Source organism: Protopterus annectens, chromosome 7.part0 (genome assembly GCF_019279795.1).
Source record: "Protopterus annectens isolate FY-2018-M chromosome 7.part0, PAN1.0, whole genome shotgun sequence".
Lineage (NCBI taxonomy): Eukaryota > Metazoa > Chordata > Ceratodontiformes > Protopteridae > Protopterus > Protopterus annectens.
In genome coordinates, this window is record NC_056739.1 from 1,697,715,000 (window position 1) to 1,697,742,495 (window position 27,496).

A 27,496-nucleotide genomic window follows, 5' to 3' on the forward strand; every position below is an offset into this window, starting at 1 on the left:
CAAAGACATGGAAAATGTTATCACAGAAATGATTAAGAAGGAAATAGAAAACCCTCAGACATTGGATCCAAACCAGTTAGGTTTCATCAAGGGAGATCATGCCTACTCAGCCTGCTGGACTTCTTTAAGAAGATCACCAGGGCAATGAATGAGGGCAAAATGGTGGATACTGCATACCATGACCTGGCTAAGACATTTGATACAATACTCTACTCAAGCATTGTAAACAAACTCATTGATATAGGCTTCAACATATCTGTTACACACTGGATATCCAGCTGGCTCTCAGATAGGGCCCAGGAAGTTAGAGAGGAGAGACCACCTCCACAAAGATGCCAGTCATCAGTGAAGTCCTTCAGAGCTCTATGCTAGGTCCGTTTCTTTTTGGCATTTACTTCTCGGAAAATTTAATTTCTTTTCAGTTGAAGGCAATTAATTTTCTGTTCATTACCAAAAAGATCTTTTCACAGCTCAGACTATTTGCTATATACATGTCTTTCCAGAAATATATTTCACATCGTAGTAATATCATTACACAACAGTATCTTTACTGTCTTGATGATGTCATCTTGTTGCAAGGATTTGTAAAGATACTCTATAATAGCTTATGGCCACTTTCTCCTATCACTTTTTACCATAAATATGGTCATGGAATTTAGCCATATTCTATGGCTAGCAGTATTTTTTCTATCTAAGTATATCTTTTGTGACTGGCAACAAAAGTGTGTTACTTTTTAATTCTTTTACAAAATCATGGTACCGGCTCCCTCTGATTGACATCTGTCTGTAATGTGACTGCCTTATATTTCAGTGTGGCCTCTCCTGCAGCTAACATCTTAAGCAATTCAATGTTTTATTCCAGTTTCATGCTTCAGTACCGTGTTGCATCTTCTCATTATCTACTTAAGGACACTTTTATTTCTGACATATTCAGAATAAACTTAAAAAATGTTTCATCATACCAAGAAATCTTGTGAGTGCTTTTTACTTCCTCTGACATTTCTCATCATCTGCTTACATGTGCTATAAAGTTAAAACATGAGGCATCTCTCTGACCACTGTAACTCTGGGTTCACACTTTTTTTTATTCTATGTAAGGTTGGAGTGCGATCTCCTATGCAAATATAGTTGTATATCATTGGGAGAACATGCATTTATTTAATAGCGCCCATTGTTCACATATCAAGCTGTATAGATGGTTTGTAGATGATATATTTTTGTTATGGGATGGTGAGCTTTGTTATTTATATGATTTTATAACCTACTTAGAGTCTACAACTGATTTTCTTAAGTTCACTATGACATCATCTCTGTATAAAGTTGATTTTTTTAGATGTAACTGTATATAGGGATGAATCTGGGACCATCATGACTGGTTTATTTCGTAAGCCCTGCTGGAGAAATAATTTGCTCGACTTCAGCAGCATGCATCCTAGGTTTATGTTCCCAAATATAGTGAAAGGACAGTATCACAGGATAAGGAGGATCTGTAAGAAGCAAGATCTAAATGCTGAAATTGATACTCTAGAACAGTTGTTTGTAGATAGGGGATATAGCAAAACAGTATTGGGCAGAACAAAAAATACTGTTTTTGATGATATAAGGCCAATAGAGACTGGGTTTGCAAATTCATCACATCGACCTGGGAACACTAAATAATATAAAGATAGGAAAGTTTGTTTCATGACTAAATATGCAAATGACAATGAGGTTATGTCTGATATTATCAGACGCAGTTGGCATGTTTTAACCATAGATCCAGCTACAGCCAATATAGTAGGGAATGCACTGAGTTTTACATATAAAAACAACTTGAATTTGAAACAGCTATTGTGTAAGGATAAGACTCAATGCACCAAGCAGGATCAGAATCTGAGACCGGGTACTTTCCCCTGTAAGTGATGCCATATGTGTAGAGTTATAACTGTGATCCAGGCCTATAATCATCCCATATTGAATTTTAAATTTTACCCCAGGTTCCATGCCACCTGTGATATCAGTAACCTAGTGTATTTAGCCAACTGTAATTGCTATGAATGTTTTTATGTTGGCAAGACTTCCAGAAGATTAAGAGACAGGATTTATAATCATCTATATGACATCAGGAATTATAATACACAAAATGCCCTAGCTAAACATATTACTGAATTTAATACACACAGCTTTAGCTTTAGGGCATTACAGCTGGTATATGAGAATCCAAGAGGGGGTAATAGTAATAATTATCTTGAATCTGTTGAACTTAAATGGATATTTAGTCTACGAGTGCATATATATCCAGGTGTAAATAGTTATGTGAATATTAGGCCTGAATTAGAGGCATGGCCCTTTAAATAAATGATTAACTGCATAACAATTAATTGCATAGTAATTATTTAATGAGGTGTCTATGAGTTTTAGTTTGTATTAATTGGCTTTAGCAGTGATGTGTTTACTATTTAAATTGAGTGCTTTATTTTGTATTGAGATCTGATGCTTGGTTATCCCGTGTGAAAGCGCTTATCCATTTGTTTTTAACGTTGGAATAAACTGGATTTCAGAGCCTTGGTGGTCCTACCTTGTTTATTTTACTATATTCAGAATAAACGTTAAAAAATTTTCATCATACCAAGAAATCTTGTGAGTGTTATTTCTTCCTCTGACATTTCTCATCATCTGCTTACATGTGCTATAAAGTTAAAACATGAGGTATCTCTCTCTCTGACCTCTGTAACTCTGGGTTCACACTTTTTTATTCTATGTAAGGTTGGAGTATGTCACTCTCTAAGTAACTCAGTCACTTATATTCTTTATGGTTACATATCATTCCAGTAAATCATTGCCAATATTAACAACACATTCAAGTCACTCAATCATTTCTCTGACACAATAAATCACTAATCACCACAAATTCCTGCAGTGTGTGAAATAGCATTTGTAAACATCAAAAAAAAAGAGGGAACATATTACATTGACATAGTATATTAACTGCTTCTGTCCCTCATAAAACAAACTTCTTCCTAAAACTTACTGTTTGTTTATTTATTGACATTTGAAAGTCCAACTGGGTAGGTGCATATAATCAGTGGAAGCTCAGGGAGAAATGTTCCAAAGTATTACAAAAACATTTTAAGAACAATCATTTTACAATCTTCAAAATGAATACAAAAGCATCTATGATTTAAATAATTATACCAAATAGACATAATGAAAACTTTGGTTAAGAACAGATACAACTTATAAGACAATTATTTAATATTTAGAGAAATTTTAGCCAGTTTAGAGAGAAATTAAAGGTAAGTAAGTATAATGCAAACAGAAAATGCAATATCAAGTTAGAGAAAAAGCAGGGTTAATGCATATTTAGAAAGAGAGTCAGGGGAAACAAACTGATTAAAGCGAATGAATGAATGAAGAGTGAAGAGTAAGGAGGTGCAAGGTACGAATAGATACTTGTTCATATATAGATATACGGTTATATAATACGTTTTTGAACTAACCCTGTTATACTTGATTAAAAAACAAACTGACTTCTTTGTATCACAGCCTCTCATTAATACTCATTAAACAATTGAAAATGCCAGTTCATGTGCTTAAAATGCTGTTCTTATTACTGTTCATTAAAAAATATCTGTCACAGAATAAAAGGTGATGTTATTTTCCATGCATTATAATTTGACTGCTTTCAGCATAAGCACACACTTGATATTGATTGTCTCATTTAAGCCTGACAACATATTGGCACCCAACCTAAGTTGCCAGCAAAATTCCTTAATGCTTTATAGTGCTTCCAAACCTCTCCTTAAGGACCTCTCTCAACGTAATCAATAACACAGAAATACATTTTTCTGAAATTGTCATATGACAAAAATGTCTAATCAGAGCATTCTTTTTGTTTTACAATAATTGACAAATGTGGTCGTATATTCTCTGTGTCAGCTTGGTAGATGTTCTGCCAATGTAGGATGCCTCACAACTATCACACAGTGTCCCATAGTCCACAAAAGATGAGTTGCAGTTTCACCTTTGTTATCATCATAAGTTTTATCACAGCCTTTACTGGACACATAGGGACCCTCATGTATAAAATGGCACCATTTAAAACTGCCACATTTGTATGTTTTATCAGGCATTCTCTGGTTAGCTGATGGCTTGTTTGAACTGTAGTTGATGTCCTTACATTCACCACTGCAGTATTCCTTACAAATGGGATTCCGTGCCGTGAAGCCCACCGTCCAGCCAGTTTACCAAAGTCTACCATTGCTTTAAGGTATGCTGAACATCACCTGCACACTCCTTGCATGGGGTAGTTCAGGCGTACCATCCTCAGAACTTTTTTGCTGACAGTCTGAACACTGTTTTAACTGTCAGTCTGTTACCTCCATCCATTTTTTTCTCGTTTTTCTGTTTGTTGGCTTTCCTGTGCTTACTCCTGTTAGCTGGAGTCCTCACAGTTGCAGATAAGTACCCAGTTGGGTTTTTGGTTACTTTTTGTTTGTTTTCTGCTGTTTGGGGTTAATGTCATCCAGGAAAGGTAATGCCAGCATGGGAGACTTTTAGGAAAATGTATAACTGCAATGAAATATGTAGGCTTAGTGATAGAAATATATAACTGCAATATTCAGGTTTAGTGCATTAAGGGTTAAAAAGGAGTTAATACATTTATTCTGCTTACTCTGTGTGAAAATATGCAGCTGCTAGAAGCTCTGAAAAAAGAACGATGGATGTCTGTAAATCCACCATGGTCAGCAGAATGTGTATTGAGGCCAGGACTGTACCTTGAATGTATCATATCAGAACTAGAGAAAGAATTGTGAGAAACTAAGGAAAGCTGAAACAAGCACAAGGCCACGTTGTTTTTCTCAAATATGTTTTTGCAAGACAGCAATTATCTGACCATGTCAGCAGCAAATCTAATAATAGCATCTTTCTGTGAACTTGCAGAAAACTGTATAAAAACTGTAGGCTGAACTATAGAAGATCAGACAAACCTTGTACCTACATGCTTTGTCTCCTTGCTGCAAGTAATAAAGGGTGCCTTGCTTGAACCTAACTTGCATTGATCTTTGTGTTTTCTTTTACAGATTGGTCCTTCAGACCGGAAACCCTCTCTTCACCTCGGATCAGACAGCCAGGTAGCTGAAACCGTACGGGGAAGAAACCAAATCGGTTCTTCTTATATGTAAAGTCCTCCGACTGAATTGTCGTCAAAAGAGGCCAGCCACTTTCTGATCTGTGACTGAAGGACGGGTTTTCCGCGAATCGGCGATCAATCACGTGGGCTCAGGTAAGGTGAATCTACTTTTTTTTCTGTTTCAGGATCAGGGACTAGATGTGTATTGTTTTTTGTCAGATTGTATTTTTCTTACAGTCAGGGATAGAAAAGGTACTGTCTTGTCATAGATCAGGAAAAACAGAATAAGTAGACTTTAGGTAGTCATTCTGAAGAGACTATAACAAAATCCGTGGTACACGTTAAAACTAGAGAATCAAGGTGAAGTTACTTAACAATCAAAGGTAAAGGAAAATGGGTAATAACTGTACAAAAACATCCCCAGATCCACCGTTAATGGAAGATGCAAAATATATACAGTTACAGCGTGCAGACAACGTTGGATACTTTTCAAAATGGGTTATTAAATACGAATTTGACGGAAAATTAGAAAAATCCTTACTCATCAAACTTATTAAACAACTTAAAACTGATTCTAAAGGTCAGGTAAAAAAGCAACGACAGTTAGGAATTCCCCAGGCACACAGGTGGCTGGAGGAAGTAAACCGTAGGGACCAAAAGAACAAGGATTCAAAGACAATGTTTTTAGATAGGGAGGATAACAACCTAGTAATAGCATCAGCACCTCCGCCACTCCCTCCCTTACCAGAATATGGAGCGAATAGACAGGTTGATCCACCCCCACTATATTCTGTGGTCACTGAGAATAGGGATGCTATAAAACTGAAACTAGCTAAAATAAGGGATCCCATTGAAACTAGGTCCCGAACAAAAGCAGGTAATCGAGAGTCATGGCAGAAATCTAAAGACACACAACCTGCGGGAGAAGAAGAAGAGGAAATATGTCCACTCATAGAAGTACCGAACCCTCAGGCAGGGCAGGATAATCAGGATCCAACCATCTTAGTATATAGACCCTGGACTCCGGAAGATATCCGGAAAGCTACAGAAGGGATTCCCCATCCGAAAATTAATTTTAGAAAATTTTCATACGATTTACAAGGAATGAGGCTAAGTTATCATTTAAACGGGGAAGAAATAGAAAGGGTAGTTCGACAAATTGTAGGGCCAGATTGGTACATGATTTGTGGCAATTGGAATCCTCGTGATGCTGAACAAAAACCCCTTCTTCATAGCCATAGCAGTGCAGATTTAGACACTAGAGTAAAAGAACTTATAAACCGCATCTCTGAAAAATGGAAACCTAGGGCAGACTGGATGTGCATTAATCAATGCATCCAACAGGAGGGTGAGACAGTTGACCGATATTTCGCTAGGCTGCTGGAATGTTTTAACAACCACTGTGGGATGCAGGTCCTCGAAGACCAAAATCAAGATTCCCCATATGAACAGCAGTTGAAAAATGCGTTTTTAAAAGGTAGTAGTGCACCTATAAGCAGTTTTATTACAAAACATATGGTTGATCATCGAACTAGCAGGCTACAATCACTACTCGAATATGCTAGGCATGCTGAAAGGCATTTCAATAGCAAAAAGAAAAAGAAGGCTCAAGTATTTTCTGTAGAGGATGGAGCAGATGTTTATGTAGTACACCCCGGGAAGAAGGGCAGGAAAAATGCACAGGGAGGTAGGCAGTCTGATCAATGATCAGAAGACTTTGAAGGACGTAAAAAAAGGGGTGAATGTTTCAAATGTGGTAAAAAGGGACATTTGGCAGGGGATTGCAGGAAAAATAAGAAAGCAACAACGGAAGACAAGGAAGGTGAAGACTGACTATATGATAGTCAGGAATCATTAGAAGGGGCTAGTGCAGAAAGGACAAATGAGAATGTGAAAAGGGAAATAGAGGAAGTACAGGGAATTGATAGCGGTGAAGTAGAAGATGAAGTACTAGACTTGGCTTTATTGAGCTTGGAGCTCTAATTAGCAGATACTAAACCAGAAGTTATACTTTCAGTGGAAGGCAGGGAAGTCAAATTTTTGTGTGACTCAGGGGCATCACGAACCCTGATACACCCCTCCACATTGCCAGAAAACTCAGAATCATCCAACTACATATTAGTCAAAGCAACTAATGGGCAGCTATATCGGGAGCCCCTCTCCCGCAATATTACAATAACTGATCCTGTTTCGGGACTGACACAGAAAAGTAAGATTGTAGTTTCTGCAAAGTGCCCAGTGAATCTCTTGGGCAGGGATCTCATGCAGTTATTTGGCATAGCAGTAGTCCCAACCATGCAGGGAATGGAAGCACTGCGACAAACTAACACCTTTATGGTACAATCGGGGGGTGAAATATTTTATTGGTATAGTCAGGACTTGGTTACAACTGGTCCAGGGACTGTGACCAAGGAGCTGATGAACGTAGCCATCAGTAAGTTTCCCTCCCTCGACATTGATAAACAACACCTGTTACACTGTACCCTATATTTTTGTAATACACCAGGACCCGATAAGGAATATGAAGAAAGATTATTTAAGAATCATACAAATAGATTGGTACTGCATAACCTGTACTGGGACACAGAAGGGAATAGTGTAGTCAGCTGTTCGCTGCCCCAGGAATTTTTAACACTTTATAAATCTAATCGATTACCACATGTTAGTTTGACCAAGAATAAAAAGATACAGTGGGCAGACCTAGGGGAGAAAGCCACAAGATGGGAGAAACAAACAGAACTGGAACTGTCAGGGCAGGGAATACAAGTACAGAAACTGAATTGGGTGACACAGACCAACCCAGCTGTGCACCTGCATTCTCTCGAAGACAGCTGATGGGTGCTCCTACTGAAGGAGGAAGAAAACGCCTTGCGAGATATACCAGAGACTCTCTGGTCAACAGGGAAATCAGATGTAGGACTTATCCGTATGGCAGGGCCAGTTAATATCACACCGAAATCAGCATTTAGACCACAGAAAAGACAATACCTCTTAAGGACAGATGCAGAGGCAGGGATAAAACCTATTATAGCAGTATTACTTAAGGGAGGAGTGCTAGTGGAATCTCCCGATTCTCCATGTAATACACCTCTATTTCCAGTTAAAAAAGCCAATGGAGAATGGCGTATGGTCCAGGATTTGCAAGTTGTGAATGATGCAGTAGTACCAAGGGCACCTATTGTGCCAGATCCACACACTCTGTTAAATAACTTAAAACCTCAACAAAAATATTTTTCTGTGGTGGATATTAGTAATGCATTATTTTCAATACCGATACACCCAGATAGCCAGTATTGGTTTGCATTTACATTTCAGGGAAAAAGATACACATATACGCGACTACCACAGGGTAGGTGAGAGCCCTACGATATTCTCACAAGAAATGTCAAGTAACTTGGCAAGGTTTAATCCACCAAAGGGTAGTCAGGTCTTACTTTATGTTGGTGACATTTTGTTGGCGGCCCCCACCCTGCAGGATTGTAGGGAAGATACCATACCAATTCTACAATTTTTAGCCGCTGAGGGACATAAAGTAAACAAAGATAAGCTGCAGCTCTGGAGAAAACAGGTTAAGTACCTAGGATATGTGATATCCAAGGAAGGTAGAACTCTAGATGAAGACAGAAAAGTGGCAATCTTGCAGGCACCAAAACCCACCACCAAGAAGGAAATTATGTCCTTCTTGGGAACGACTAATTTCTGTCGAAATTGGATTCCAAACTATGCCTTGGAAACTGCACCACTAACTGATCTTATATATAAGAAGCCTATGGCAGTGCAGGAGTTGTTACAATGGACATCAGAGGCAGAATCTGCCTTTTGTAAACTGAAACAATTAATAGCGTCCTCTCTAGTTCTGAGATTACCAAATTATCATAAACGATTTTTCCAGACTGTAGATTGCAAGCAGGGTTATATGACATCAGTACTAACACAACAACATGGGGATAAGCAACGCCCCATTGCTTATTATTCATCACAATTAGACCCAGTGGCACAGTCCTTACCCCACTGTGTGCAGGTAGTAGTTGCAGCAGCGATGGCAGTGCAAGCTTCGGCCTCAGTAGTCTTGTTCCACCCCCTCACTCTGAGGGTACCCCACACAGTCACGATTATTTTGCTACAAGAAAAGGTGGCATATCTTTCCCCTGCTAGGCATCTCTCCTGCATGACTATATTGTTGAGCCAACCTCATATGACAATTGAACAATGCACTACTATGAACCCTTCTACTCTGCTCCCGACCCCTGCAGACGGCACACTGCATCGCTGCCTGCAGGTAATCGAGCAAAAGACATTACCTAGAAAAGATCTCACAGATGTCCCCTTGGAGAATGCCGAGGTGACATACTACGTGGATGGCGCGTGCAAAAGGGGTCCTGCAGGACATAACCTAGTAGGATATGCAGTAGTCTCTGATACTGAGGTTGTAGAAGCAAAATCCTTACCACACAATTTATCTGCACAGGCAGCAGAATTGATTGCCCTGACACAGGCATGTACCTTAGCAAGGGGTAAATGTGTAAACATTTTTACTGATAGCCAGTACGCTTTTTCCGCTGTACATGTGTTTGCACAACAGTGGAAAAACCGGGGAATGATAACATCTACTGGCAAACCTATAAATCATGCCCAGTTTATTTTAGATCTTTTAGAATCTATTCAGTTACCTCAGAAGGTGGCCATTTGCAAATGTGCAGCTCACACCAAGCAACAAGATAGGATTTCAAAAGGTAATGCAAGAGCTGATACAGCTGCAAAACAAGTAGCTACAGAAGTATTTCTTTTAAACGAGGAATTACAACCATCTGAAATTCTGAATCTGGATATGTTAAAAACAATGCAAACACTCACTACACAAGCTGAAAAACAGCAATGGATAAAATGAGGAGCAATCCTCGAAAAGGGGTTGTACATCTCTAAGGAAGGGAAACCAATACTACCCTCTAATTTGTTCTGCTATGCGGCATTGTTGAGTCATTGGCAGTGCCATGTCTCAACAGGGGGGATGATACAGTTGGTAAACCAGGTGATCACAACGTATGGATTTACAAACTATTCTAAAAAATTTTGTTTAATGTGTCAGATTTGTAACAAACACCATGCACAGGGGGCGATAACGCCCAAGCAAGGGAGTTTTCCCACACCACCATATCCGTTTCACACTATCTGTATGGATTTCATAGAATTGAACAAATGTGAGAATAAGAAGTATTGCCTTGTCATTATAGATATGTTTTCCCGATGGGTGGAAGCCTTTCCAACCAAAAATCCAGATGCAGCTACAGTGGCAAAAGTACTTGTTAAGGAAATTATTCCTAGGTTCGGCATTCCGGAGAGAATCTATAGTAACAATGGTACGCACTTTGTAAATCAAACCATACAACAGCTGAGTAAGTTTTTTGGTATTTCTTTAAAAAATCATTGTGCATATCATCCGCAGTCTGCAGGGCTGGTTGAAAGACATAATGGTATACTGAAAAGAAAACTGAGGAAATTGATAGCTGAGACAGGGAAAACCTGGCTGTACTGTTTACCCCTGGCACTGTTGAACATGAGAACCGTCCCTACAGCAAAAGGACTGACTCCTTTTGAGAAGCTGTATGGGAGGGATTATTATACACCCCAGTGGAAACCTCTCATGTCGTCAGACCAGGAAGCTGATTTTACGTTAGCTGAATATATGAAAAAGTTGTTGAGTTCTAAACATCTGTTGCAGTTTAATTCTGTTTCAGGTCAAAAACAAACCGAAACATCGGAAGTGGCAGTGACGCCAGGAGACTGGGTGTGGATTAAAATCATGAAGCGAAAGAACTGGGCATCGCCAAAGTGGGAAGGTCCCTACAAGGTGCTTCTTTCAACACCTACTGCAGTCAAAATAGCAGAGCGAGCTTCGTGGATACATCTGACGGACTGCAAGTTGGTGAAGAACTTCGAGCTGGACAAAGACCTTACCTCTCCATCGGGACCCTAAGCACAAAAGTCTGGCTACAAAGGGGGGGGGGTCAGATCAATAGGAACTGATCCATCTCAAACCCAGTGAAGCAATGGCCGGTGCTAAGGTCCTATAGGGCAGAGAGTAAGATCACGTGTCCTAGGCGAAGATGACGGAAGCAAGAAAGATCCAAATACATCTGTTTGGAGGAACCAGAGAAAACAGGAATGCAGAGCAATCATTCCCGCAGAAATATTGCACGACCATCCTGTTAACTGTACTGGTAGCAATAATCTTTTTATTGTGGCCATTTCTCTTCTCTGCCACACAAGTAGAACGAAGTAAACATGCAAAGTGGCACCCAAATTTCAATACTTATCAGGCTATTAAGCACGCTTATGCAGACACCCTCAATATCTCCAATTGCTGGGTCTGTGCAGCTATTCCTACTGCACATGGAGGAATACCCTTAATACAGATTCCCTTAAATATGAACCAAACCTGGCAAGCACTGCTGAAAGATGCAGTGAATGTGACATCAATTAAAAGAGTGACCCTATTCTTACCCAAGGCAAAAAGAGGAACAGTGTGCTTTCAAAACTACGGAAAAACAGAGGTTGGAAATAGCACCTGTAACATGACAGTGATACATTACTGTACTGGAAATTCCTGCACCACGACAAACGAGGGCCAACAATTGCAAGTTGGCAATAGCAATGACTCCACTGAAAGAAAGAAAACGGTTGATGAAAATCAAATTGTGTATAGTAAAATGTTCTGGGCTATGACCCACCAAAAGCCCGGCAACTATAAATTCAGCAACATCTCAGTTGCAATTCCTGACTGCTACTTTGTGTGTGGTGATAGAGCATATAAATGGCTACCAGGCAATTGGTGTGGAAGCTGTTTTCCGGCATATCTGATTCCAGCAATACGACATGTATCGACACTACCCCAGGGGAAAATTCGAAATGTTTGAGAAATCAAGAAACCTGCTATTCTGGTGGGACGAGTTGATGTATCCTGGATATATCACCGTGATTTAGCCCATGTGAATGACGAAGGACTGTCACACATGGATCTGGGTGATGACGTCATATCTTGGGCGGGCATAATACTAGCATACGAAGCAGTGAAATCGATCTGGGAGCTGAGAAAACTATCCAAACTACTTGAAACAATGAGTAATGTGACTTTTTCCACCCTAGAATTGGTGACTGATGAACTCACAGCTATGAGGACAGTGGCGCTTCAAAATCGCATGGCTCTCAACTTCACCCTAGTGGCAAAAGGAGGTTTGTGCACTTTAATCCAGGAGGAGTGCTGTTCGTTTACTCCTGACAACAAACATTAAATAATAATTCAGCAAGTGTCGGCTATGACCAAACCAGGACCGAATCCATTGACAGACTTTTTCCAAAAATGGTTTGGGGGGTTGGGGCAGCATCTTGATGAACATTCTGATTGCCATCTGTTTAGGGGCAGCCTTACTGATGGTGTGTGGATGCTGCTGCATCCCCTGTATAAAAGGACTAGTTGAAAATTTCATAGACGCTTCAATTTCAAAGACTTTATATCAGAATGTTGAGTTAGAGGTACTGATTAAAAGCTGAAGAAATACTTTTACAAGCTTGAACTGAATGACTCTCTAACTGCAAATCCTGAGTGGGAAATGGTTAAGGGAAGAAAAACTGTGTATGCTTGTTTTGAAAGTAGAATAAAGTATTAAAAGGGGGAAATGTTAGGAAAATGTATAACTGCAATGCAATATGTAGGCTTAGTGTATTGAAATATATAACTGCAATATGCAGGTTTAGTGCATTAAGGGTTAAAAGGAGTTAATACATTTATTCTGCTTATTCTGTGTGAAAATATGCAGCTGCTAGAAGCTCTGAAAAAAGAACAACGGCTGTCTGTAAATCCACCATGGTCAGCAGAATGTGTATTGAGGCCAGGACTGTACCTCGAATGTATCATATCAGAACTACAGAAAGAATTGTGAGAAACTAAGGAAAGCTGAAACAAGCCCAAGGCCAGGTTGTTTTTCTCAAATATGTTTTGCAAGACAGCAATTATCTGATCATGTCAGCAGCAAATCTAATAATAGCATCTTTCTGTGAACTTGCAGGAAACTGTATAGAAACTCTAGGCTGAACTATAGAAGATCAGACAAACCTTGTACCTACATGCTTTGTCTCCTTGCTACAAGTAATAAAGGGTGCCTTGCTTGAACCTAACGTGCATTGATCTTTGTGTTTTCTTTTACAGAGACTGGTTCCCCACGAAGAGCACCATGATAAGTGTATTTTTTGCTTAGGTGCTGCTCATATGTCTTGTTCAATTTGTCACGTGTTTGTTCCCAAAACTCTTCATAGTAGGCTTTCTTCCCTTTCCTTGTATCTTGAGCACCAGCATCTTAAGCTTCTTGCTGCAGATACTATGGATGGAACTTCCTGCCCTGTGGGTCAGCCATCAGGGAAGAAGAAGGTGCATAAGGTAAGACCGGAATTTTTTTACTGTCCAGCCTCTGCTGGGAGTTTCTCCTGAGGTTATTATGAACCCAGAGGCTCACACAGCTGTTTTGTCAGATTCTTCTGCCACATTTGGGTTGGAAACTGGTGAGGATCTGGTGGGCAACATGTCCAATGAGGCTTTGCAGGTGTCCGTTGTGGGCGTTCAGAGGGAACCACAGTTGACTGTTTCTGAGGGGTCTAGAAGGGTTCCACAGTTTCTCTTTAGGGAAGAGGTTCCTACTGCAGTTGTGGAATGTCGTTCTGAGTCAGGGCTTTCTCAGGTTTCTAGGATGGATGTCGCCTTAAAAAAGAAGCAGAAAACTAATCATGTTTCTTCTGCTCCTAGGGATCCACAAAGTGAGTAGCAGGCCTTTACTCAGGGGTTATTTAATGCTTTACTGTCATTGAGGCCTCTGCAAGGGGTTTCAGTTCCTGCTCCTCCTTGGTCCTCCTCTTCACCTAAAAGGCCCAGAGGATTGCATTCTTCTGAGGTGGATTCTGATGATGACTCCTTGCTTATTCTACCCAGGTTCCTTCTCCTTTAGATTACAGGTCTGAGGAGGAGGATTGTCATACTCTAGATAATCCTTCTAAGGAAATTTCCTTTGGGGAAACAATCTCTTGGATGACGGAATTTTTTTAAGTGGGACTGTGCCCAGGTTTCGGATATCCATAAGAGGTACTATGAGTTACTGCAGATGGAATCTCCTAAACCTGCGGCCATTCCTCCTGTCTTGCCTTCTTTATTGGATATTTTTTCCATTGCCTCTAAAGCCCTGGATTCTCTACCCCCTACTCCCAGGAAGTCTGATAGGTTTTATATGGTGCCTAAGGATCATGCCTTTTTGTTTAAATGTCCTGCTGCTGACCCCTCTGTGGTGTCTGTAGCCTCTGAAAAGCCATCTCAATTGCTTCCTTTGTCCAAGTTACTGCCTTCTGACAAGGACAGTAGAACCATGGATAGGCTATGTAACAAGGTTTATACTTTGGCTACCTTAGCTTTTAGGGCTATTATCAGACCCATATCTCTAGATATGTCTTGGCTCTTCCTTCTCAGGCTTGTCAGATTCTTTCTGATCTTCCAGACTCTGAGGGTAAATATTCTGCTCTTTCCTTGCTTGGGACTTCCTCTCAGGTAGTTTGTCATTCTATCAAATGTTATGATACAGCAGATTCCTCTTCCAGGGCTGCTGCTTCTGGTTTGGTTCTGAGGAGATATTCATGGCTTCAGCCTTTGCCTGATGATAGTAAGGCTAAGTCGATGGATGCTCCAATGGATAATACGTTTTTGTTTAGTGAAGCAGCTGCTGGTTTATTTAAGTCTCTTCAGGACAAAGAGAAGGCTTTACAGGAGCATAAGCATGTCTTTGTTTCTCCTGTGCCTAAATTTCAGTGAAACTACCCCTCTAAGCCAGCCTTTGTTCGTAGGCAGTCTCCCCCTCCTTTTAATGGTAAAAAGGGTAGTAAACAGACTCCTCCTGCTAAGGCCACTCAGATTGCGGGGATTCTTAAACCTTCCTTTCCTGACAAACCAGGTGCTGTCTGACTATCCACCTGTTCCGAGCCACATTCCTCTTTTTCTTCACCTTTCTCTTTCTCTTCTGGTTTGGCTAATAATCACCCAGGATTCTTGGGTTCTGTCAGTCATTCAGCAAGGGTACTTCATGGTCTGGATTTCCCACCCTCCTTTTATGGGCATTCCTCAGCATCCTTGGGAACAACTTCCTTTTTTCCCAGAGGTTCTTTGAGACCTCTTATCGCAGGGTACTATGCAAGAGGTACCTGTGTCCCACAGGGGGAAAGGGTTTTATTCAAGAATGTTTCTAGTGTCCAGAAAAGAAGGTACTTGAAGGCCTATTCTAGACCTCTCCCATCTAAAAACTTTTATGAAGGTTCCTTCCTTTTGGATGTTGTCCATTTAGTCCCTTTTTCCTCTCTTGCTCCCTCAGGCCTTTCTGGTGTCTTTGGACTGCAAGGATGCTTATTTCAATATTCCGATCCATCCTCTTTTCAGAAGATTTTTGCATTTCTCTGTTGCTTCCTGGCATTTTCAGTTCTGTGCTTTGCCCATTGACCTTTCTACTGCCCCAGGGGTGTTCACCAAATGCCTTGCTCCTGTGATTGCCTTTTGCAGGCTTCAAGGGATCCAAATATTTTCTAATTTGGATGACCTGCTGATTCAAGCATCTTCTCCAGAGGTCCTTTTGCAAAATCTTCATTTTATCATTTCTCTTCTTCAGAGTCTGGGGTTCACAATAAACTTCAACAAGTCTTCCCTGACTCCTTCCAAACCCTGTTGGCAATGTCCTTATCCTCATGGTAGCTACCCTGAAATAAACTACCAAAATAGTGCTCTCTGCCCAAGAAGGAAACTACACTGCTGAATACAGTTCCCTGAAGTCAGCCCTCTACAAAGTGCTAAGGTGGAAACTTATTTCTGATCACCATTTTAAACTGTAAGCTGCTGACTGGGGTCTAAAGCACCTATAGGTTTGCTCCCATTACAAATTGGCTACCCCTAAATAAAGTGTAGTATACCTTTGCCCCCTCCAACTATTGTATTCCTACCATTAAAATAACCCAAGAACTGTATTAAATATTGGACATTTTACTAATGATTGTATCAAAATTAGCAAATTTACAGCTAGCTAACTTAAGTGCTACAAAATGGTGTATTTAAGAGCTAAACTACTTACCTTACAGCTCTAGGAAGCCCTAGGAACCTTGTTAACTGCATTAGCCCCGCTCTGTTCGCTCCCCTCCCTGCCCCTTATTCTCACCCGCCCCCACTGCCTCTACATTTATACCACAGAAGCCACTCCCCATGCTTACTACATCCTATGAGCTTTCACCTGGGTTAATTCACTACACCCCCATTCCTCTATCTACATTTTACTAGCACCTATCATCTTTTATCTGTCATTCTCCCACCCCCTTCTAGCACAGTTAGTTCCACCCTTTCTTTCTGGTGTTATATCACCATGAAAAACTGTTCCTTAAACACACTAGCTGTATCCCTCACAATGATTTACTCCACTCTACTACCCCTACTGCTAGTAACATACCTTTTTACCTTGTATGAAAACCAGTTTCTTATTGGAATTCAAGTCCCAGTAGGCCATACTATCACCCCAGCTGTAATCATCCCACCTTAAACCATACTTATCATACCGGGTCCTGCTCAACGTCTTGTTCACTCTATCAACACACCAAGCCTTGGCACATTAGCCCTAGATCAAGACACTACTACAAACTTATAAATAAAATCCTGATGCTTATCACTAAGTACAGACCCAGCCTAATACTTGGTGGTGATATTCACCCCAACCCTGGCCCATCCACTTCTGAAATATACACCCCCTCTACTTGTAACCTAAGCTGCAAACCTATAATCAACAGACCAACTAACTCTCTCCTAGCCTGTCATCTCAATATTAGAAGTATTAATAACAAGGTGCATGAACTGCATGCACTCCTGGCTGTCCACTCCCCTGAGATTCTCTGTCTATCTGAAACTTGGTGAAAACCTAACACTACAGACAATGAAGTGTTACCACCTGGGTATAACATACACAGGCTGGATCGTGTTTCCAGGAAGGGAGGTGGGGTAGCTATACTCTATAAATCTGAGTTGAATGCGACCATAGATGCAACACAACCACCTCAGATTAATAACTTTGAAATTCTTGCCACTAGATTGCAGCTAAACAAAAGTAAATGCATTAATATCATCTGCATGTATATTCCCCCAGGTAACAATATAACTACACTTGAAGACACCCTGCACTGGCTATCATGTCATTACCCTCAAGAAACCCTAATACTCAGATATTTTAACATAGACTGGGCCACCTGTTCCACAGAATCCCCATTTACCCATATCAACCTGCATGCATTTACACAAATCATATCCACCACTTCTAGGATAGGTAAACCCAACCAAAAAGAAAGCATACTCAACTGAGTACTCATAAATAGTCAACCCCAACTGTACACCACTGGTACCCTCCCAGACGACCTAAGCAATCACCTTCTCACTTATATAATTAAACACAAAGCCAGTAATCCCCAACAACCCTCACTCAGAAAAGTTAGAAATAAAAAAGATTTTGATCCTGCCAAATTCCAACATGAACTTAACTCGTGTAACTGGTCTATTCTTAAACACCTCCCCTTAGAGAAGGCAGCTGTATACTTTAAAAACAAATTTCTTGAGATCCTTGATATGCATGTACCTGCTCGTTCGAAGAGAACAGAAGCAAAAACTGCACCTTGGCTTTCTAAAAAGACTAGACTCAAAATTAACCATAGAAACAAATTATGGGCTCTATGGCATTCTACTAAAGACCCCCAAGATCAAATTAAATACAGACAATCTAGGAAGATAACTAAAAAAAAATCTATTTTACAAGACAAAAACAATACTACTGCAATTTGCAGACAGTAAATCAAAACAACCCTCAGAAGCTTTGGGCAGGTTTGAATAATCTACTTAATCCTGGACAAACTTCTACCTCCATCCCCACTGTTACTATTGATAAACCCCCAGAGGATGTTTCAGATAGTTTCAACCAATTCTTTACTGAGACAATTCAAGCCCTAGCTAGCCAATTATCACCTAGCTCTCCTGACCCTGAAAATAACACCCCTAGAAATCTACTCTCGTTCAGTTTCCAACCAGTGGCCACATCGCTTATCTGTACCTTGATCAAAAAATTAAAATCCACCACACTCTTGGCTGATCACCTCCTGACCAAGTATCTTCAAAAATCAGCTGATGCTATTGCCTATCCAGTATCAATACTAATTAATCAAACCATAGCAGAAGCTAAAATTCCCACCATCTGGAAAATATCCTACGTAATCCCACTACATAAAGGAGGCAGTTCTACTGAATTCTCCAATTATAGACCAATAGCCATACTCTCTCCACTTGCAAAGATTATGGAAAATGTATACAGAGACAACTCATGCACCACCTAATCCAGAATCACCTCATGGCAGATACCCAACACAGCTTCCATCCACACCACAGCACTACTTCAGCCCTTCTAGCTTTTACCAACACCATAAACCGTAATCGCAACAACAATCACATATCCTCCGCCCTCTTCTTGGATCTTTCCAAGGCATTCGACATCGTTGACCACCAACTTCTAATACACACCCTGCAAACATTCTGTCTAGATACTAAGGTCCTTCAATGGTTTAAATCCTACCTGAATGGGAGACAGTAGGCTGTTCTTTGGCAGAACAAACTCTCTAACCTATTACCAAACACCCTTGGAGTACCAAAAGGCTCTATACTAGAGCCCCTGCTGTTTTCAATCTTCATTAATGACCTGTATACTGTCATCCCAAACGTCAGCTGTATCCAGTATGCTGACGACTCCACCCTGATCTGCTCAGCCACTTCTCCAACAGACTTGTGGTCTGCTACCCAGTCCACCTTTAACACTATAGAAAACTGGATTTCTGAACGGCGTTTGATACTAAATCCCAAAAAAAACTAAAATGCTGTTATTTTCACCAATGCAAAGATCTCCTGCTTTTACCTTTATCATAAATGCAAATGATGGCACAATAATCTCCCCTGACCCCTCTACAAAACTATTAGGTGTTATTATAGATAATCTAAAATTCGACCTACATGTAAACCAATCGATCAAAACCATCAACAAAAAAATAGGGTCACTCTACAGAATAAAAGCCTCCCTTACCCTTCCAGCCAAAATTGCCATAGCTCACTCTCACCTTCTGTCAACACTTCTGTATGCATCCCCTCTACTCTCTAATCCGAACAAGACTTTACTTAAACTCTTAACCTGCTACAACCACATTGCCAGGTTTGCCACTGGGCTGCCTTTTAGGACACATCATTGCATCAATCTTAACCGGCTTGGGTGGCTTGAACTACCCAGTCTAATCCAGTATAACCAACTGATCATGACTTATAAAATCCTTTATAATCTGTATAATATTCCTGCACTTAAAAATCTTATCACCCCCTATAACAATACACGACTGCTTAGATTCTAACAGACTACTAATTTAGATGAGCAAAATTAACAAGGCAGCTGGTAACTCTCTCTTTGTAAACTCTGTAGACACGTCCTAGAAAACACTTCCAGCTGACATTACTTTACTCTCCTCCCTGGGTCAATTTAAAACTAGACTCAAACAACATCTGGCACTAAACTGGTTATGTCATTGTATCAAGCCTGGCTAACTATCTGCTAGAATGTGTAAAATCTGTTAATCATCTTACTATTTAAATTACCCCTGACTTTCATCAGGGATTAACTCTAAACTGTGGAACACGTTTATTCTTGTTTGCTTATGTACTCTTTGTAGTCTTGTTTGCTAATGTACCCTTTGTCAAAACTATATTTGTAACATGTTTTATCATTTCTTTCTACCTTGGAGCTTTTCTCCCCAGGCCTCTGCTGAAAATGGGCATGCATCCAGTTGGACTATCCCAGTCAACAAATGTAAAATAAAAATAAAATAAATAAAATGGCTTTCTGGGTTGCAGGTTTCAAATGGGGTGCCAATGCTGACATCCCTGCCTCCTCCAAAGGCATTAACTCTCATTTCTTTCTTTCACACTCTTCTTCCCCTGGCCTCCATTACAGCCAGGGAGTTTTCTGAGAGCTCTGGGGTTCATGGCTTCCACTATTCTGATGCTCCCTCTTACCAAGCTCCACGTGAGGATGTTCCAGTGGTTTCTGAAGTCAGTGTGGCTTCAGCATGCACATCCTCTAGACTTTCCTGTTCTTCTTCTCCCGTGTCTCAAGAAAGAACTTCTGTGGTGGATTCAGCAGTTGTCTCTGAATCCAGGGCTCTCTTTTCAGCCTCCTCTTCCTTCTCAGGATCTGTTCACAGATGCTTCAGATGTGCGATGGGGAGCAATGTTTGGCTCCTTGAGGGTTCGGGGGTGTAGTCACCTTGTCAGCAGACGTAGCACATCAGCATCAAAGAGATGAAGGCTTTTCTGCTGGCTCTTCAGGCCTTTCATCTTGTCTTCTCTTCAGGGCCTCTCAAGGTATTCATATACAATACCACCGTCATGTGGTATATCAACAAACAGGGGAGATATGAGATCTTGCCGTCTTTGTAGGCTGGCACTTCTGGTATGGGATCTGGCTATCCAATATCGGGTGACTCTTCAAGCAGTTTACATTCCTTCAGAATGTTGTAACAGACAACCTAAGCAGGTCCTTCACTCAATCCCATGAATGGATGCTTCACAGGGATGTGTTTCTGGACATTTTTCACCAGTGGGGTACTCCTCAAGTAGATCTCTTTGCTTACCCTCTGAACAGACAACTTCCTCTGTTTTGTGCCAGAGTCGCAGTTCCTCTGGTATGGAAGGTAGACGCCATCTTCTTTTCTTGGAAGGGGATGTTTCTTTATGCATTCCCTCCCCTTCCTCTCCTTCCAAGAATCCTGTTCAAGATTCAACAGGATGCTCCCAAAATCTTGTTTGTGACTCCCTTTTAGCTGCGACAGCACTGGTTCCCTCTACTTTTGCATCTAGCCAGGGGCAATCATCACAAGTTACCCCATAGGCTGGATCTTCTCACACAAGACAAGGGGTCTCTCATCCATCCCCACCTGTCCATGCTTCAACTGACACTGTGGGTGATAGAGTTTTGATCCCTCATAGACACCTTTTTTTTCTGAGGATGTGCTGCAGGTCCTGCAGGAGTCCAGAAAACCTACTACTAGAAAATCCTACTTATCTAAATGGAAGAGGTTTTCTGTTTGGTGTCTTTCTCCTGACCTGGACCCAATTTCTGTGGATGTTCATTTGGTTTTCTGTTATTTGTGTGAGTTACTCAATGCTGGTTTGGCCTATTCGTCTATTAAGGCCCACTTATCAGCTCTTTCTGCTTGTCTGCCTTTAACTCCCCCTTTAGCATCTAGATTTGAGGCTACGCAATTTCTTAAAGGTGTCCTTAATATTAGACCTCCTAGGAAGCCTGTTCCTCCTCCCTGTCCTCCCTGAGATCTTAATTTTGTTCTGAAAAATTTGACTCAGGCTCCTTTGAGCCTGCTGTTCCAGCTTCCTTGCAACATTGTTCTTGGAAGACAGTTCTTTTGTTAGCTCTTACTTCTGCCAGATGGTTGTCTGTGTTGCAAGCCCTTATGGCTTGTCCACCTTTTTTAATGTTTCATGAGGACAGGGTGTCCTTGCGTACCAATCCTTCTTTCATGCCCAAGGTGGTTAATGAGTTGTCACTTAAGCAGTCTATTAATTTGCTTACTTTTTTCCCCTCTCCGCAATCTGACAGTGAGAGGGTGTTGCATACCTTAGATGTGCATAGACAGCTCAGATTTTATTTGGGTAAAACTAAAGCTATAAGAAAATCTGACCAGTTATTTGTTTCCTTTCATCCTATGTCTTTAGGTTTGGCTGTTTCCAAGCAAACTATTTCCACTTGGATTTCAATGGCTATTTCCTTTTGTTACACTTTTCATGGCAAGAGCCTTCCTTCTTTAAAGGCTCATTCTGCTAGAGCTGTGGCTTCATCTGGTTCTTTTTTCAAAGGCTTAGACACTAATTCTATCTTGAAGCTGCTACCTGGACTTCTCTGCATGCCTTGACCAAACATTACCAGTTGGCTGGTATCTCCAGGGCTAGAGCTGGTTTTGCTGCTGCCATTCTTCATGGCTTCTTAAAGGGCTCTGCTGTTTCCTCCTCCCAAGTTTCTTCTTGAGCTTTGGCCTCACCCATTAGTAAGGAATACTGCAGTGGTGAATGTAAGGACATAGTACAGTTGTGTAAAATCTTACCATAATGGTAGATGTCCTTGCCATCACTGCTGCAGTATTCACTCCCTCCCTCTATCCCCCTGGTCTTTTTTCTTTCCTGGATGTGCAGGTTCTCCTTGGTTTTCCTTGGATTGCTGTTCCTACTGGGGCAGGCAGTTCTGAGGATGGTACACCTGAACGTCACCTTTATACCGTATCCCACACAAGGAGTGTGATGGTGACATTCAGAGTACCTTAAAGCAACAGCAGACTTTGGCAAACTGGCCAGACGGTGGACTTCAAGGCAGGGAATCCTATTTGTAAGGAATACTGCAGTGGTAAAGGCAAGAACACCTACCGTTATGGTAAAAATTTACACAACTGTACTTTCTCAAATATAAACCTAAGGCTATTACTCATCTTGTAAACCTAGGTACCTTTCCTGTTTTGTCACATAGGTCCACATTATCTTTAAGAAAGTTGCAATTGTTTACTATAATGTTTTTAATCATAACAGAGTCCAGGCTGCATTCCAAAGCCATTATTTGTGAATGCCATGAATATGTTTTGTTTGATGAACAGCACTATCATTAACAGTGAAAATAGGTTGAAACTGGGAACTGTGACCTCACCCCCTTGAACCCCCTCAAAAATCTGAGCAATGATCTCTTCTCTGTATTCTGTATCTAAAACATTTTTAAGAATAATTAGTTTTTTCATATATTGTTTATTGCCCTAAACCAGTGTTGATGCCACAATGGCTTGCCCTCACATTATATTTTTCTTAACAATAAAGCAGCAATTGGCAAAATATGATATGAAAATCTTGTTATTATTCAGAAACAGCACGTAGATGCAGCAAAGTGCTGCATAATGCAAACAGGTATTTTTCCAGTTATTGCCTAGTTCACAGAATACAGCTAAAGTACCTAGATATATATGTAATATAAATTATTTTGCACTTAAGTACATCAATTTTAGATGCATATCTAGCCATTTTCCTGAAAACTAGAAAATATTTAAAAAATACTGGACCACATTAAGTAGTGTTTGGTTATGTGCTATTTCTGAATACTATCTTGTATCTTCCCACAGATGAATTAAATATACACACCATGGAATTTCCTCATCACTCTTTTTTGCCAAAATTGCTAGTTAGCATCAAGTACAGAAAAAAAAAGAAAAAAGAAAAAGTTCAGAGTAATGGCGAGTGTGGAAGAAAGGTGAAGAAGAGAGTACAGGCAGGGTGGAGAGGTTGGAGAAGAGTGTCAGGAGTGATTTGTGACAGACGAGTACCAGTAACAGTGAAAGGGAAGGTCTACAAGATGGTAGTGAGACCAGCTATGTTATATGGGTTGGAGACAGTGACATTGACAAAAAGGCAGGAGTCAGAGCTGGATGTGGCAGAGTTAAAGATGTTAAGATTTGCACTGGGTGTGACGAGGGTGGACAGGATTAGGAATAAGTATATTAGAGGGTCAGCCCAGGTTGGACGGTTTGGAGACAAAGCCAGAGAGGAGAGATTGTGTTGGTTTGGACATGTGCTGAGGAGGGATGCAGAGTATATTGGGAAAAAGATGCTAAGGATGGAGCTGCCAGGTAACAGGAAAAGAGGAAGGCCTAAGATAAGGTTTATGGATGTGGTGAGAGAGGACATGCAGGTGGTTGGTGTGACAGAGCAAGATGCAGAGGACAGGAAGAAATGGAAACAAATGATCCGCTGTGGTGACCCCTAATGGGAACAGTCTAAAGAAAAAGAAGATCAAGTACAGAAAAAAAGCATGAAACCAGCTTGTGCAGTATTAAACTATCATGCTTCCTCTTTATAAATATATTAATATCGTGTGGAACTATGGATATGGAAATCTGATACTGCATGAAGTAACCATGCTGTTTACTCATTCATTAGGGTCTTTTTGTTTCGTAGTCATGTCCATATTCTCCATTATGTTCAACTCCTTCCTACTCTTCAAAGATACTGGAAAATTACTTGGATCATGCAGTACTGGTAACAAGGCAGGATCCAGTTAAATAGGATAAACTCATGAGAAACAGATTAGAGCAGTAAGTAAATATATATATATATATATATATATATATATATATATATATATATATATATATATATATATATATATAAAGCAAATCATTGCTTGGCACATTCATATTATGAATTCTTATTAGTGTACAAAGCTTCTGGAAAGTCATTTAATTCAGGAAAGACAAAGCACCAACTATATCAACTACCTGGAACTGATTGATATATTCTTTATTTTATATTTACAATTAAACTCTTTCTGATCTGGTGAATTTGTAAACAGCATACACAAGATTTATTTCACTCTGTTCTCCTAGATTCAGTATGTTGAACATCTGAGCAGATATTATATTACATTTCATGCCAGAGTGCAATTTAAACAAAACACTGCAATTACTAATTTTAAGCCTTTCTGCCCAGATTTCCAAATGACTCTCTTGCCACAGCTGCTCTGTGTTACTTTCTTCTAAATGGCTGATTTTGTGCACATTTTCATCACTTATAGACAACACCATTTTTCACAGCTTACTTCCTCCAATGTATTCTTTTGGTTGCATATGTGTTCCTCTCATTTTATACACTTTCCAAAATTGATTTCTCCTTACACAGCTCCTATCACTTGACTAATCGCTGGACGTTTCCTTCTATCACACTCGTAGCCACACCCATTCAAAACTTATTAGCATTACATTTATCATGGTTTTCATGTTTCCGATGAATTTCATGACTCATTTCTACTGCTTTTGCTTGTTTCATTTTTCTGTATCTCACAAGCAGATTTATACAGTTCTGACTTATCTGTATGTTATTTCAACTATGATGAAGCAATTTTACGTGCTCTACCCACTTCATCCTCTTTAAAAGTAAATCCACTTCTGTCAGCAATCTTGTCTAACCATTTCTGAAGCCAGACATAATTATATATTGTACCAATGTCTCATGTAACTCAGAAAAGTTCACCGTCTCTGGTTATATTAATTCAGTAACATAAGCATCAGTGCTTTCTGTAAGTTTTTCCCCTTGTAAAGAACAAATAGTGTATATGTGCCAATTTGTTCTTACCTTATGGTAACTCTGAATTCATAATATGCAAGATAAACACAAGCTGTCTTACATACTTAGCAAGACTGCCTCTGTTCAGAGAGCACCTTGCAACCTATAATCAGCACTGTGATTTTCCAGACAGTGAGGTCCAGATAACATCAAATTGCAGTAGTCCATGACCTGGGCTTATGTAAATATACTTCCTGGCATCCTGCCCTGGTATGAAATTTGTGTAGTATAGGATTCATACATGTCTGTACCATACATATGCTCCTACCTATGCATTTCAGACACAGGAACCTTCACAGGGAGATATTTCACCTTGCACAGATTGCTGATGCAGGTAAGTCACTGTATATATGAATGGGACTGTATGCATGTGTATGTCTGTGTAACACTAATTTTGTGTGAGTACATGGAAAGTGTGTAATTGAGTTCATGAGTGTCAGAGCATGAATGCCTGTTGTGTGTGGGGTTGGGTGTCACTGCCTGTGTGTGATCTATTTATTAGGTGAAATGATCCAGTGCTGCTTAATAGAGTGATTCACTGTCATACAAATTCATTGGTAATTATATATTGCATTTGTGGAAATCTGTATGGCTATGCATCACTAAATGTCACAGCAGTATAACTTGACATTGGTGCAGCGCAAAGTGCACTGTTGTGGCATTTTCTTTAAATTTTGAGGCATGTTTTCATGACTGCAAAATTCTGTCTCCCTCTTAAAACTGTCATGATTTCTTTCCTTGTGATATGCAGAAACATTGCACACTATACTTCTCCATGCTTCTTAGATATATCATGCATGGTTATGAAAGCTGAGTTTATGGAGCCACACTTTTGAATTCTTGGACAAATTGCTGGAGAAGGCATTCCTGGAAAATGTCTACTCCATGGTTAAACACAGGATCAAACTTACTTGCAATTAACTTCTGACATCAAGTAACATTTGGTATTCAAAAAAAGAAATAGTGAGAAGAGATACAAGTCTAAGCAGTACCACCCTCTGTACCACCTTAGTAATGGGTGCTAAACCTAACCAAAACACTGTCCCTTCCCGCAACCATAACTCTACACCTTACCTTAAAAAAAAAAAACTTCCTGTAACACTGCCACTACACAAGATGCACTCAGACACACACTCAAAATCACACACACCAACAACACTATATCTGTTCCCTTATCTAACCCTGACCCTAACCCTAAAATACACACATGCACATACAAGCATACAAAACTTATCCATGACCCTAACCCTATCTCTGAAACAGATGCACAAACACTTCCACCTCCTCCAAACCCCACTCACCTGTCCTGTTGAAACATACAATCAACATTTTGACCATTTGGCTATCTGCACATCTGACATAAAGCACCACCCCTAGGATATGTTGACCAAATGGACATTCGACAAAATACAGGAGAACCGTATACACATATGTTTCAAACGTAACCTTAAACCTAACCCAAACCTTAACACTAAACTTAATCCTGAATATCGTTTTAAATGTAAAATTAAACCATACTTAACCTTAAGCATAACCTTTAAATCTAACCTCCAATCTAGACCCAGACCCTAAACTTACTGACTTCAGTGTATAATATAGAAAGTAATTTGACTAGCTGTCCTTTCATTCAATACACAATTCAACCAATTTTGATAACTGGCCTTTCAGCATGCAATATTTTCAAACCAAATATGACCAACAGGCATTGATGAAACAACACTTGATGAAATGGTCATCAGCAAATGACTTATCATATGGTGCCGACTGAGAGCAGCACTGGGATGAATTGCTAATTTGGCTGTTAACTTTCTATTTTATTTTAACACAGGAATATTAGAACTATAGTTCTGAGGAGTCAAAACACCAGAAATAAAAGTACAATCAGAGATACTCTGTGCAGCATTTGGCTATGATATACAAGGCAGAGAAGGCATCAGTGACTTATAGGCAAAATAGAGAAATGATGGTGAAGGCCTTACAAACAAAAAGGGGGAAAAGGATCATGGGGATTGTAGTTATAAAACAGAATGTGGTTATGCTGATTAAAGAAGAAGAAGCTGTTGAAGAATAAACATCCGCGTAAAACT